Here is a 14,211-nt window from a genome sequence, read left to right as displayed (position 1 = left end):
ATTGGCTTCTTTCCTTGCTGACTGTGTGTCCGCAAAGTGTTTATGTATCCATTTCAAGGTGTTTGGTGTTACTGTTGAACACATCAATACTTTAGTGAAAACAGTTTTAACAAAATAAACTATGTTGAAAAGCAGGACTTTATAGTGACGTTTGATTGGATTTGCAAAATCCAAACAAATCAATATTGATTCAATGTTGGCAAATTCACCTATGTTGAGAAATGTGACATTGGAATGACGTTGCTATTTCAATGTTGATTAGATTTGCAAAATCTAAACAAAATTCAGTGGTTATCCAACACTGGCACCTGACGTTTAACAGATCCCAACAGATCACTCAGATCATTAGGATCATATCAGCTTGAAATACCAAGGGTTCACTCTAAGCATGGCGAGTCTGCTTTTAGCTATTATGCCAGCCGCAGCTGGAACCAGCTTCCAGAGGAGATCAGATGTGCTCCTACTGTAGTCACATTCAAATCCAGACTCAAAACACATCTGTTTAACTATGCATTTACTGAATGAGCACTGTACAAATGTTCGTCCGACTGTTTGTACTGTTTTTTATTTTTTATTTTTCTAAACTGTTTTAATTATTCTTATTTCTTTTTATTATTTTAATTTCTTCTATGTAAAGCACTTTGAATTGCCATTGTGTATGAAATGTGCTATATAAATAAACTTGCCTTGCCTTGCCTTGCCTTGACGTTGATTCAACAGTGACTCGACGTTAAAATGCCAGCTGGGATATGTCTCGTCTTATACCATATGCAGTTTTTGGTTTGCTTTTGAGAGACCTTTCAAAGAGATTGCCTTTCAGACACCATGTGTGGTACTACAATCTTGCAACCAATTCCACTCATTTTACAATTATTAGATGAAGGGGGAAAAGTGTTTTTTCAAGAGAATTGTAAAGTATCAGTGGTTAAATACTGACTAATCACAACATGATTTTGCACATGTGGATAGTAAATCTTCGTCAGGTGATATTGATAATGTGCTTGTAAGTGTTTTCAACGCTATTGCCTAATCTATTCAATTTGTCAGTTGTCTAGTAATTTGCTTCAAGAATCAAGACCTGAATTCAGTTTTTGGGGCCTTCCTGGAAAATTCTTACAACTAAACACTAAAAACATTGTGCCCTCTGCTGCCTGATAATGCTGGCGTAATCTTTTCTCTGGCTTGTGAAACTTAACTGATCAGTTTGGGTGAATATTTTTAACACAATTTAAATCTTTAAATTGTGTAAACACTTGATTTCTCTGGAGGCCTATAGAAAGTTGTTGCACCTCAAATTTGGCTTGTTTTCGGCTGCTGTGAACGGTTTGCGTGCTTTATCAATTTATTAATCTCAAATCGTTTACATATCCCTTATGCTGAATTCCTGCAACTCAGTTAACCGTTGCTGACATGTTTAAAAAAAGGTGCTATGTTTTAGCAAACAAGACAGTGATTCAGGTAAGATAAAGTTAGATTTGGTGATGTAGGCCTACACACCCAACTCAGAAACCAAAAAAAAATAAAGAAAGCTGTTTCTTGAGATTCCTTGCCTACTGCTCTCAGAAATCGCAGAATTTAAAGTTATAATGGGCTACTGTGGACACAAAGAGACATAAAAGAAATAAATTTCATAACAGAAAATTGTTTTCCCGTTGTGATCATTCTGCATACAGCAGACTTAAACCTTGACAACAGATCACATTTATTTCATAAGATGAATTACTGAGATGAGGTAAAAAAAATAAAATAAAAAAAAAACACTGGGTTTTCTGTGTTTCTGGGTTCCGGGAGGGTCTAATGGATTGTCACCTTAAAAACAGTCCTTTTGTGTGGTGGAACAATGGTATATATAAATATGTTTAACATCTTAATTGAATCTTTATTTTTATTATTTGATTATTTCATTAACTAATTATGTTAACTCAACTAATTTAATGTAGAAGAGATGGACACTAATCTCTAATTAAATAATGTAAACTAAGTAGCCCTAAATGTATTGATTAGAGTTTCCCCTATCAGCCAGCAGCCATATCACCCTGTAGCCCAAGACTGGTTGCCCACTGAAGCTAAGCAGGGCTGAGCCTGGTTAGTACCTGGATGGGAGACCTCCTGAGAAAACCAGGTTGCTGCTGGAAGAGGTGTTAGGGCCAGCAGGGGGTGCTCACCCTGTGGTCTGTGTGGGTCCTAATGCCCCAGTATAGTGACGGGGACACTATACTGCCAAAAGAGCACCGTCCATCGGATGAGACGTTAAACCGAGGTCCTGACTCTCTGTGGTCATTAAAAATCCCAGGATGTCCTTCGAAAAAGAGTAGGGGTGTAACCCCGGCATCCTGGCCAAATTTGCCCCTTGGCCTCTGTCCATCATGGCCTCCTGATCATCCCCATATACTGATTGGCTTCATCACTGTCTCCTCTCCACCAGTAAGCTGGTGTGTGGTGGGCGTTCTGGCGCAATATGGCTGCCGTCGCATCATCCAAGTGGATGCTGAACATTGGTGGTGGTTGAGGAGATTCCCCCATCTATGTAAAGCGCTTTGAGGTCTCAGAAAAAGCGCTATATAAATGTAACGAATTATTATTATTATTATTAAAGATTTTCCACTGTTGATATGGAATATGCAAGTGTCAGAAAAAAAGAAAAGCTTATACTGCTACAATGGGGTTTAATAGATATGCTATATGCTGAGGGAGAAACTGTCTGCAAATATAACATTTTTCTCTCTTCTGACTTTTCTTTTCTAAGGCTAGGCTATATCCTAGAAAAATCCTGGAAACTCAAAATTAACTCAATAGCATCATATGATCATTAAAAAATGTAATGTAAAATGTAATGATTTACTCAGTTTACCTATAGGTTTAATGAAAGCCAAGATGTCTGAGATGTAAGCTACGCCTAATTCACGAAAATATTAAATAACCCCCTTAATTACAATAATTATTAAATTTAAAATAACACAAGTACTATAACATGCCACTTGCCTACATGTCAAGCAGTAAGCGCACTCCGCATTTACTTGCCCAACGCCTCGATTCACACTTTGTTGTGTACCCTTTTTGCATTTGCGCCACAGTAAGTGACATTACTGACTAATTGACTTTAAGGCTACGTTTACACGGAAACGATCTGAAGAGAAAACGCAAAAGTGGTCACTTTTTATTCTGCGTTTAGACGAGCGTTATGGGGGGGAAATCTGCGTGCATATGGTGACGCAAAAGTGTGTGAAATTCAATGTAGTATGCACTCCAGGCGGCTAGGTGGCAATGTGAAGCACTGATCGGTGCCTTCACTGTCTAGCAGACTTTTACGTTTTTACCGTTTAGACGGGAACGCGACGGTGGAGCGTTTTTAAGATTTCCACTCTGGAGGGTGGTTTCACTTTTTTGCGTTTTTAAGCCCCAAAAACGCCGTCGCCGTCTAAACGAAAGGCACATCTGATAAAATATTTTTACGTTTTCACCCGCGAGCGTTCTCGTTTTAACAGGGCCTAAAAGATCCTGGATATCATCCATATTGCCAGCATATTTACTCACTCACACAAACACAAATATCAGCGAGAGCAGTGATGTTTACATACAGTGTTTTTTTTTTTTGGTATAGCCTACATTTTCAAATCTCTTAGTACAAAAACCAAAATGATCACACCGGTAACACAGTTAGTCATTCTTTCAAAACATGATCTCATGCTTTATTCAGTTGATCTCTGATACCTCTAACCAAGTTTTCAAAAATATATTAGACATTATGATTTCGACCAAATGCATCGGCGCAGTATATGTTGACGAGTCAACTGCATTTCAACGTTGAATCGATGTTTCCGATCGACAAATGTCTTGATCGTGGTTCTCTGTTCCTCTTTTAAAATCAATGCGCTGTCGATATCTTCTATAACAGACGCGATGGCGGAATCTACACATAATGTTTTATAAACAAAGTTCGAGCGGAGCACGTTCAAATAATCAATCCAATCAACTTGTCATCAAACAATGACCGTCTGGTCTACACTATCAGCATGAGAGGAACCATATATTTATTCACTTTGTCAACTCACCTAACATTCCTTGACAGTTTTCAGCATCCCTCCACTCACTCTCGGCCTGTTCTTCCACAGCCTGGAATACGGGGGGAGCACTTTGGGTTCGGGCCGAATACCGAGCCCGGAGCCTCTCCTCAAACAGCACGCCAAATATGCATTTATTCTATCTGACTTATTTGTAAGTGTGAACTCGTGAAATAACAATTCTCCAGCGGCAGTCATCTGTGTTGTAAACGAATTCAACCAAAGTGCTCATTGCATGGTGACGTGGATGATTACGTTACGTTGCTCATCTGTCCATCATCGTATAAAGCCCGCCCTGACTTTTTGATTGGTCCGAACAATTTTTGTTCGGGCATAATAGGCTTGTTCGACTTCATGCAGCTCTGCGCAGACCGATCGGCGGCTGACTTGAAGCAGTGCATGCCGGTTAGAAATTTTGTCCGACTTGATACAGCGCCGACGCCACGTGACTGTGACGTATGCCATCAAAGTACGGCGAGAGCGATTCGAGAGTAGCCGGAGAACTCAGCCAGCGCAGCTTCTCAAGAGCGGCTGCAATGGGCTGCACGAGGGCTGATGACGACACAGCTGTTCCACGACTGGCCGGATTCACCGCATGACAACGATCACGTGTGTTTCGTGTTTATTCGAACACCTTTAGTTCCTCTAAAGCTCACAAATCAGTTTTGTATAACAGTAAACACTCTTTAATGTAGTTGCGATGGTATATTGTGTCATGTTTATCAAATTAAAACTGATTAAAAAACGTAGACTCCACTTCATTGATAGTAGCTTATGTTGAACTTTATTCTTGTTCAAGCAGACGCTGTATGAAGCAGTACATAACGTTTTGAATGAAAATGTCTCTGAAACATCTGTGTATTATTTGGCAAATATTGCATTTATTTCACTTCAGCTGTGGTAAAGTATGCAAACACCACGTGAGCGGTCACTACGGGAACCAGAAAGTGTCCGACTTCACGTCTCCGTTTGCAGCTCCTCCCCGCCTGCACGCGGCTACTCTCGCCGATCGGGTGCATCCAGCCGCAGCCGATGTCGAACACACCTAATAGCTCCTCAACGGAACGAGTCCAGACCGAACTTCCCGACCTAAAATTTTTGTGGGCGGGGCTAAGTTCAGCTGGCATCCAGGCTATGAATGGCCAGCCGTCGGTCGTCTTTTCTTGAAGCTGAGCGTGGAAATAATTTTGTTCACTTTTTCCCTTTTTGAGTGTAGAGATGTTTCACGTGTCGCTCCACACCTGATGGGGCTCGGTAATCTCTTGTGGATATAATACAATCCTCTGTGTATTTTTGCTCTGGAGAGATAACATTTATTTGAAATATTCGACGGATAAATAGTTAGGTAAATGTTTAGTATCATAACTCACCGTCCCCCGGATAACTTAATGGCGTTCCAATGGATATGTTGTAAGAATTAAATGATTCATGGCAGTTTGTTTGGCTCCGTGATGGGTTTACATCAAGCGGCAACCTCCCCGTCTCTCTCTTGAAACCAACACGGAAGTGAGTTAAACTGCAATTCATTAACTGGCCGCTTGGCCTGGCTGCAGAAGTGAGTCAAATCTGTATCTCCCTCATGTTAAAATTGCCAACTTTACAGCAGAAAAAAACATGTTTACAGCCTGGATCTCTATGTGGCTTTGGTCTATACAGCTAATTTTGCCCTTCATAACAACTGTGAGGGGGGTGAATTTTTTTATAACTCGTCCGTTTAGTTGATTAATATTTAAATTTAAGGGTGTGGCCACTTGAGTGACAGATGGATTGCCGCTGTCAATGCTAGCCGTTTGTCTGCTGTTACTAGCCGTCACTTCACCTCAGCAAATGTTAGCTGCTGAACTTGCCTTCTCTGCAGTGTTTGTGCTTTTTTTCGGGATTATTTCATAAAATTTAATACTTGGGTACAAAGCCCACGTCTTTGGATTCCGTCGTTATCGTTTGAGAGAACAACCAGCGCTGTATTTCAGTTGTTTTCCTCTGTGAACATGGATGGATGTCTGACAATTTCTTTGCTTTTTGGGGTTCTCAAATTTAAAACGTCAATAAAGGCTCGTTCATTCTGCTATCATGGAACAGATGGATTATAATATGCTTATGTACTGTCAGATGAAATCATGCAGGCGTCGGCGCTTTCTCCGTCCGTGCATTAAATGCACATGAATGAGCGCGGATTTTCTAGCGCATTTACTTGCACTTCAAAGGCAATATATCTATGGTTTAACGGTTTAACCAATTTGAGAGGCGGCCAAAATCAGAATTTAAAATGGACTGAATAAGCTCTCTACGAACTTGAGCGATGCCGCGCTGACGGACCATGAAAGAGTGACTGACATGTAACGTTATGCACATAAATCACTGTCACGCACAAACACTCTCGAAGTAATACACAGTCTCACTTGTAGCCATGTCTTTTAACTATTATAATATTTCGAAGGGCAAAAATAGGAACTTTTAATTGGCTTTACATCATCAGCTAACTCGATCACGTCGAGCTAGGTGATTTCAGATAGCCAGGCTCATATCTATGGCCAGGCTTCTTAGCTCCACTCACGCCCCGCCTGTTTGCCTATTTTCTGTTATCCGGGAGTGACGCAAGGCCAAGATGGCGACGGCCGGCTCCGCCCACTTTAGGCTTAAAAAATGCTCTTCAGAAACCTACGGGTGACGTCACGGACACTACGTCCATATTTTTTTACAGTCTATGGTTTACATTCAGAAGTTCCGCGGTTTGTGAGGAGAGACTTGAGTGGCTGTGTTGGGTAACCCCCAGGAATGATGTCACGTCACGTCTGTGTCATCCGGAGGCCTCCAATGAGACATAAGTAAATCTGTGTGTGTGTGTGTGTGTGTGTGTGTGTGTGTGTGTGTGTGTGTGTGTGTGTGTGTGTGTGTGTGCGTGTGCGTGTGTGCGTGTGTGTGTTAGAGATGTGATACTTGAAAGTCTTTGGGCTGAAAGTTAAAATAACTTCTGTGAGGCTGTGCATTGCATAAGTTTATTTATATAGTTCATTCATACACTATGACAATTCAAACTGATTTAGATAGAAAGGAATTAAAAAGTGATAAATGATAGTTATAAAAAGGAATTAGAGTAAAATGAATTAAAGTATAAAGATGATACATAGTATAAACTTCTCATTTGACAAAAACACTGGTTTATCTTATTTTGCATAGATATCTATCTTTAATTTAAATCATCCTCCTCAATCTCGCTGCTTTGAGAGGTGTGCTAGGAGGTGAGACCTGAGGTATTGTGCAGCTTTCAATTTAGTCATTTTTAAGTTTTTAAACTGCCAGAGAGTAGTTGTGTCCACCTGGAGGTGATGAGTGTGGGAATCTGTTGTTATCTTTTCTGTTATCTGTGTGTCATGGGTGGAGTCTATGTGTGGTCACTTACTTCAGCCTGAAACAGTCATTCATGACTTTGGTACAGAGGTGACCGCACGTGTTTGACTGAGCTCATGGATTACTTTACACAAAGTTGGATAACTTTTGTTCTTCTTTCAACAAAATGGACTTGTAAAAACGTAAGTCAGTTTTTAAATGTACGTATGTGTTTATGCGTTTGATATGTTTTAATATTTGTTTAATGTTTTAATACTAACACATTTTGATAACTTACAATTTACAAAGAAAATACAATTTAAACTTTTTCATTGACATTTTAAAGTTTTTAATGTGCAACTAATGTGTTTTACAAATGTGTGAGAACACTAAAGATAGGCTATGTGTATTTTAACTTTATTATGTCAAATGTGGATCGTGGGAGAATTTTCCCACGGTCACATGACCTGTCCAGAAATGGGTAGGGGTGGGGATGTTTGTAGGGAAGGGGACCATGGGAGAATTTTCCCACGGTCACATGACCTGTCCGGAGGTGGGAGGGAGGGGGTAGAAAGGGGCAGGGCTAGGTGTGGGAACCTTTTTATAGGGGGGCAATAAAACTGTCAGTTTGATGGAAGCCACCCTTCATTCTCTCTAGCATTTAATTTTAATTTTAAAATTAGCACCTTTCGGGGGTGGGATTGCTTGAAATTATTTTACAAAAGCACAATGTTGTGTTTTATTGCGAGTGTACACAAATATAAGTTAACACTTTGTAGTTTGAATGATTTCCTGTATGAAAATAATGTTTTGTGTGTCCACTGTTCAATCGCGCCACACACACACATTCCAGCATTGCAATCTTGACATCGCAGCCTGTTCATTATAGTCTTAATAAAATATAATAATAAAATAGTCAACCTAACACAAAAATTACACTGCTCTTGTCATGACAGAAACACAGAAGCAATGTTGCAAGTAACTCAGAATGTTTATTTAATATATAAAGAAGAAAGTCATAGAATGTCCCGGAGAAACAGGCTTGTGACGCAGGGACTTCGATGGTCAGATGTACAGATGAGTGCAGAGACGAGGTGCGCTGGTGAAGACAAACTCTTGACACGAACTAATCCACAGGAACACCGAACAGGAACACCGAACAGGAACACCGAACAGGAACACCGAACAGGAACACCGAACAGGAACACCGAACAGGAACACCGAACAGGAACACCGAACAGGAACACCGAACAGGAACACCGAACAGGAACACCGAGCAGGAACACCGAGCAGGAACACCGAGCAGGAACACCGAGCAGGAACACCGAGCAGGAACACCGAGCAGGAACACCGAGCAGGAACACCGAGCAGGAACACCGAGCAGGAACACCGAGCAGGAACACCGAGCAGGAACAGGACCAAACACACAGAGGACCTCATACAACGATCTGACAAGTGAGATGAGAAAATGGTGAGTATATATAGGAGAGTAAATTGGCTGCAGCTGGCGTGAGTGAGTGAAATCAGCTGGAGACTGATCAGTGCTGAATGGGTCGGTCACGCCCATCCACACACACCCCCATACATATGGGTCAATGACGTGACGCCTACATTTTCTGTCCGATTGCATTTTTTCAGGCAAAAATGGGTTTAAATGCCTAAAAAGATACTGCATATTTGTAGTACCACTCCCATGTACAGTATGTACTCACTTTAACTTTTCAAAAACCTTTACTTATTTGTAATTTTTTTTGTTATTTAAAGTGTCAAAACATCATGTGGTGCGACCGTCCGGCCATAACTTCTGTTTTGAAAACATCTTTGAAATTACTCTGAATTTATTCAAATTTATATTCTGCACTATTTGGCATGATTTCCAAAATGTTTTGTAATCCTTTAAAAAAATTCAAAGCATTTGTATTTATATTTCCATCATAATATACAAACAAACTTTGTCCGATGATGTCCATTTTATGAAATATCATGTGGTGCGACCATCAAGGAACTACCATTTTGGGACTTATATGTTGAAAACTATTCAAACACAGGAAGTTACATCATAAATTCATAAACCAATTTACCAAGGACCCATGGAAGCAACAATCAGGTTTGTAATTCTCTCAAATTGGAAATTTTTTTTTACCTTTGTAATGGTTGGTATGTAGTTGCCAAATTTGGATGTCATGTGGTATGACCTCAAAAAAAAATATTATTAAAGTTATTTCTACAAATATATATTTTTATTATACATTTCATAGTGACCTTTTTTTGGCAAGCTAGCTTGTTTTATTTAGGTGGCCAATTCTGTGCCTGTAAATTATGACTGAATTTGAAAATATCATGTGGTGCGACCAAATATCATGTGGTGCGACCACTGCAGACTGTTTTCAATGATAGATATATGTCCTAGATTGGCAGTTTTATGCTTTTATATTCAATTGATGGTTTATATAAAAAAAGTACTTTACTCTAGTATCATTTGGAATAGATTTTTATGCAATTTGGGATATTTTTTTTATATATTTCAGACAGTTTATGTTTACTGTTTGTACAATATGAGAAAAATGCAAAAAAATAAAAATTAGAGCATGTAATTTCAGTTTAGTAATACTGCATTTATTTGTAGTGTATTTATTATTGCCTATTTATTTATTTTAAACTATTTTAATCTATTTTACCAGATGCCACTGCCAAGAGCAGAGTACCCTGATAGGAGAAGAGTGAAATATTATTACAGTTTAAAATATCTGTTTTCTATGTGAATATATAGTAAACTGTAATTTATTCCTGTGATCAAAGCTGAATTTTCAGCATCATTACTCCAGTCTTCAGTGTCACATGATCCTTCAGAAATCATTCTAATATGTAACCCTAGACCACAAAACCACTCAATGGGTCAATGTCATATGGGTCAATTTTTTGAAATTGAGATTTATACATCATATGAAAGCTGAATAAATAAGCTTCCTATTGATGTATGATTTGTTAAGATAGAACAATATTTGGCCGATACAACAGAAAATCTGGAATCTGAGGGTGCTACAAAATCGAAACATTGAGAAAATCCCCTTTAAAGTTGTCCATTTATGTTTGCGATATTGCTATATTCACTCACAAAAATAAATGTTTATAAATTTATGGTAGGACATTTACAAAATATAAAACATCTTTATTTAATATCCTAATGATTTTTGGAATAAAAGAAAAATCTATCATTTCGACCCATACAATGTATTGTTGGCTATTGCCACAAATACCCTGTGCGACTTGTGACTGGATTTGTGATCCAGAGTCACTAATGATTTGCTGCTCAAGAAACATTTCTGATTATTATCAATGTTCATATTTTTGTGGAAACTGATATACATTTTATATGTCAGGATTATTTGATGAATAGAAAGTTCAAAAGAACAGCATTTATTTGAAATAGAATCTTTCGTAACATTATAGCCTGCGCCTGAATGTGACACTGAATGTGTCCTTGATTAATAAAAGTATTAATTACTTAAAACTATTTGACTATAAACTATTGACCCCAAATGTTAACTGTATACAATACTACAAGACTCGCTTAACTTAGTCCGACTCGCTTAATTTAGTCCTAATTTGTAAGTCGCTTTGGATAAAAGCGTCTGCTAAATGACTAAATGTAAATGTAAATGTACTTTTATGAAATAATTTATATCTATAGCATTATTATTTGTTAGAAAGAAATTCTAAGTCAAGTTAAATTAAATGGTGCACTTGTGTTTGTGATGTGATTTTTATTAAAAATGCGGAGGAAGAGAAGCAGCACGAGACTTACTGAACACCTCCTTCAGGTCGCGGTACTCTGCGGGCACGTTAGATAAATCCATCGTCTCCTCCTGAAACACAGAGACAGAAACAGACGGACAGGCAGACACTAGACAAGACTCATGACATTTACTGCTCCAAGCTGAGATAGTCTTAAGTTGCCAGTCCACTCGAGGGTTGTGACGGTTAAGCCAGGGGTGACCAAGAACAATGGGTGTCAGGGGAGAGTCCAGGATATAAAAGGAGATGGTTTCGGTGTGGTTGCCTGACGTGACGAGGGTGATGTTCTCTGTGGCTAATGAGATGGTGGGTAATATTTGTCCATTGAGGGCGTGTACCGCGATCTTCTGTGTGAGAGGTCTGAGTGGAACTTGAAGTTTAAGTGCAAAAGTGTGATCCATGAAGTTACCCTCGGCCCCAGAGTCCAGAAGTGCTTGACAGACGTGATCGTGAGTTGACCATCTCAGTCTTACCGGGAGGAGCGTAGATGTGGATGAGGTCTTTTGGGCGGAGATCCCACCCGATAGTAGCCTCATACTTACTATCGGGCTTGGCCTTTTACCGGGCAGTTGTAGGCGTAATGACCTGTCCCCCCGCAGTAAAGGCAAAGGCCCTGGGATCTCCGTCTCTCCCTCTCCTCCCGGGAAAGCCGAGCTCGCCCTACCTGCATGGGCTCGGGATCGTAGACAGGGCTGACCGCGTCCGTGCCGCTGGACCGTTGACTCTCAGCTCCTCCAAAACGTTGGCTGGGCAGGCTCCGTCGCTCGATTCGGGACAGACGAGCATCTACCCTCAAGGCCAACTCAATGAGTCCGTTGAGTGAAGTTGGTAGGTCCAGGGCGTAGATCTCCCTCTGGACGCGGTCAGCCAGCCCATGCAGGAACATGTCCCACTGCGCCTCCTCGTTCCATTGACACTCCGCCGCCAGGGTCTTGAACTCGATCGAAAAGTCGGAAACTGATCTTTCTCCTTGACGAAGGTCCGCGAGCATTCGGGCAGCTTCTCTCCCGGCGATGGCTCTATCGAAAACTCTTTTCATTTCTGTAGCGAGTGTATGGAACGAGGTACAGCAAGCGTCCTGGTTCTCCCACACCACCGTCCCCCAAAGCGCCGCTCTCCCAGTCAGCAGTGTGAGCACAAAGGCGACCTTGGCTTGCTCATTGTTGAAAGTTCTGGGTTGAAGAGAAAAATGCATGCTGCAACGTGTTAAAAATGCTCTGCGGAAATTCGGTTCACCTGAATAAGGTTCCGGAGTAGGTACTGTAGGCGTGGATCCGACTGGGAGAGGGTCTCTGGTGGTGTGGGGGGAACGGCCGGTGTGGGCGGCGCAGTGGAACCTCGTAGTTGTTGGAATCGCTGGGTGAGCTCGGACACCTGCGTCACAAGAGCCTGAACCGCACGAGCCGTATCGTTGATATTTCTCTCCTGAGAATCCAATCGGCTGATGCTGCTACTGACAGAGGCTTCCAGTGATGTTGACGGATTACTCGCTGCTTCCATTGGTAGGTCAGATCGTTCGGTCATGACAGAAACACGGAAGCAATGTTGCAAGTAACAGAATGTTTATTTAATATATAAAGAAGAAAGTCATAGAATGTCCCGGAGAAACAGGATTGTGACGCAGGGACTTCAATGGTCAGATGTACAGATGAGTGCAGAGACGAGGTGCGCTGGTGAAGGTGAAGACAAACTCTTGACACGAACCAATCCACTGGAACACCGAACTGGAACACCCACACAGAGGACCTCATACAACGATCTGACAAGTGAGACTCAAAATGGTGAGTATATATAGGAGAGTAGATTGGCTGCAGCTGGCGTGAGTGAGTGAAATCAGCTGGAGACTGATCAGTGCTGAATGGGTCGGTCACGGCCATCCACACACACCCCCACATATATAACAACATAACATGAGACAAGAAGGAAACAATGAATTCATGAACCGTGACAGCTCTGTTTAAATAGTCAGTAGTAGGCTACAATTTGTACCATTCACAGTAAGCAGTGCTCTGATGTTTCCAAGTACATTTTGCACGAGGATGATTTTTTTCGTCTATACTGGAATGTGAGTGAAGTACAAAGCCAATGATAAAGAACAGTTTAGCATCCAAATACATCGCAAATGTTGAAACATTTTGATTCTAATGAGAGGGTTACGTGAGCCAAACACTGCTTACTTTCGTTTTCGTTTTCATTTTTATTTCGTTTTGGCTTGTTTATAGTTATATAATAGTTATTTATAGTTATTTTTAATATTATTATTATATATGATATATAATATATTTTTAATACCATTATATATAACTATATAATAGTTATTTATAGATATGTTTCTATTCTTGTTCCGTTCTGAATATCATTAAATTGAAAGGATTTGTTGTGGAATATTTTGAGTGTATCATAAAATCAGAATAATTATCTCGTTTTAGTGATTCCCTAGCTATTATATTTTTTTTTTGTCATTGTTCTAATCAGGTCAGGCAAGTAAAATTCTCTGTGTCTTGTCCCTTAAATTTTACATATACATATATATTTATATGTATATGTAAATATGCATAGAGGCAAAAGAGGCAAAAGTCTCTAAGTGCCATCTGAAATTTTCTTCTAAAATTAGCATTTTTATCAAGCTCGTATGTTTAGGTTCAGTAATTTCACTTTAATGACTATTAATAGCTAATTTTCATTGTCATTAAAATGAAATAGCTGAACATAAACATACAAGCTTGATAAAAATGACCATTCTAGAAGAATTTCAGATGGCACTTAGAGGCTTTTGCATCTGAAGTCTTCATATATATATATATATATATATATATATATATATATATATATGCGATGAAGGGCCAAAGCCGGCGGCACCGCCACCCCGGTGCGTTTAGGTAACTAAAGGCACTGGGGTTGCGGTGCCACCGGCTTGGGCCCGTAATCGCTGCTCGCAGCTATATTTAGAATTATGCCTAGTACAAAATCATTTATATAGACATTTAATTATAATTTTTACTTGTCAAAACTTATTTGTAGATATCAG

This window comes from Leuciscus leuciscus (assembly GCF_965113295.1).
Source record: "Leuciscus leuciscus genome assembly, chromosome: 21".
Classification (NCBI taxonomy): Eukaryota; Metazoa; Chordata; class Actinopteri; order Cypriniformes; family Leuciscidae; genus Leuciscus; species Leuciscus leuciscus.
The sequence above is the reverse complement of the archived record's forward strand: the minus strand, read 5'-3'. Positions refer to the sequence as shown.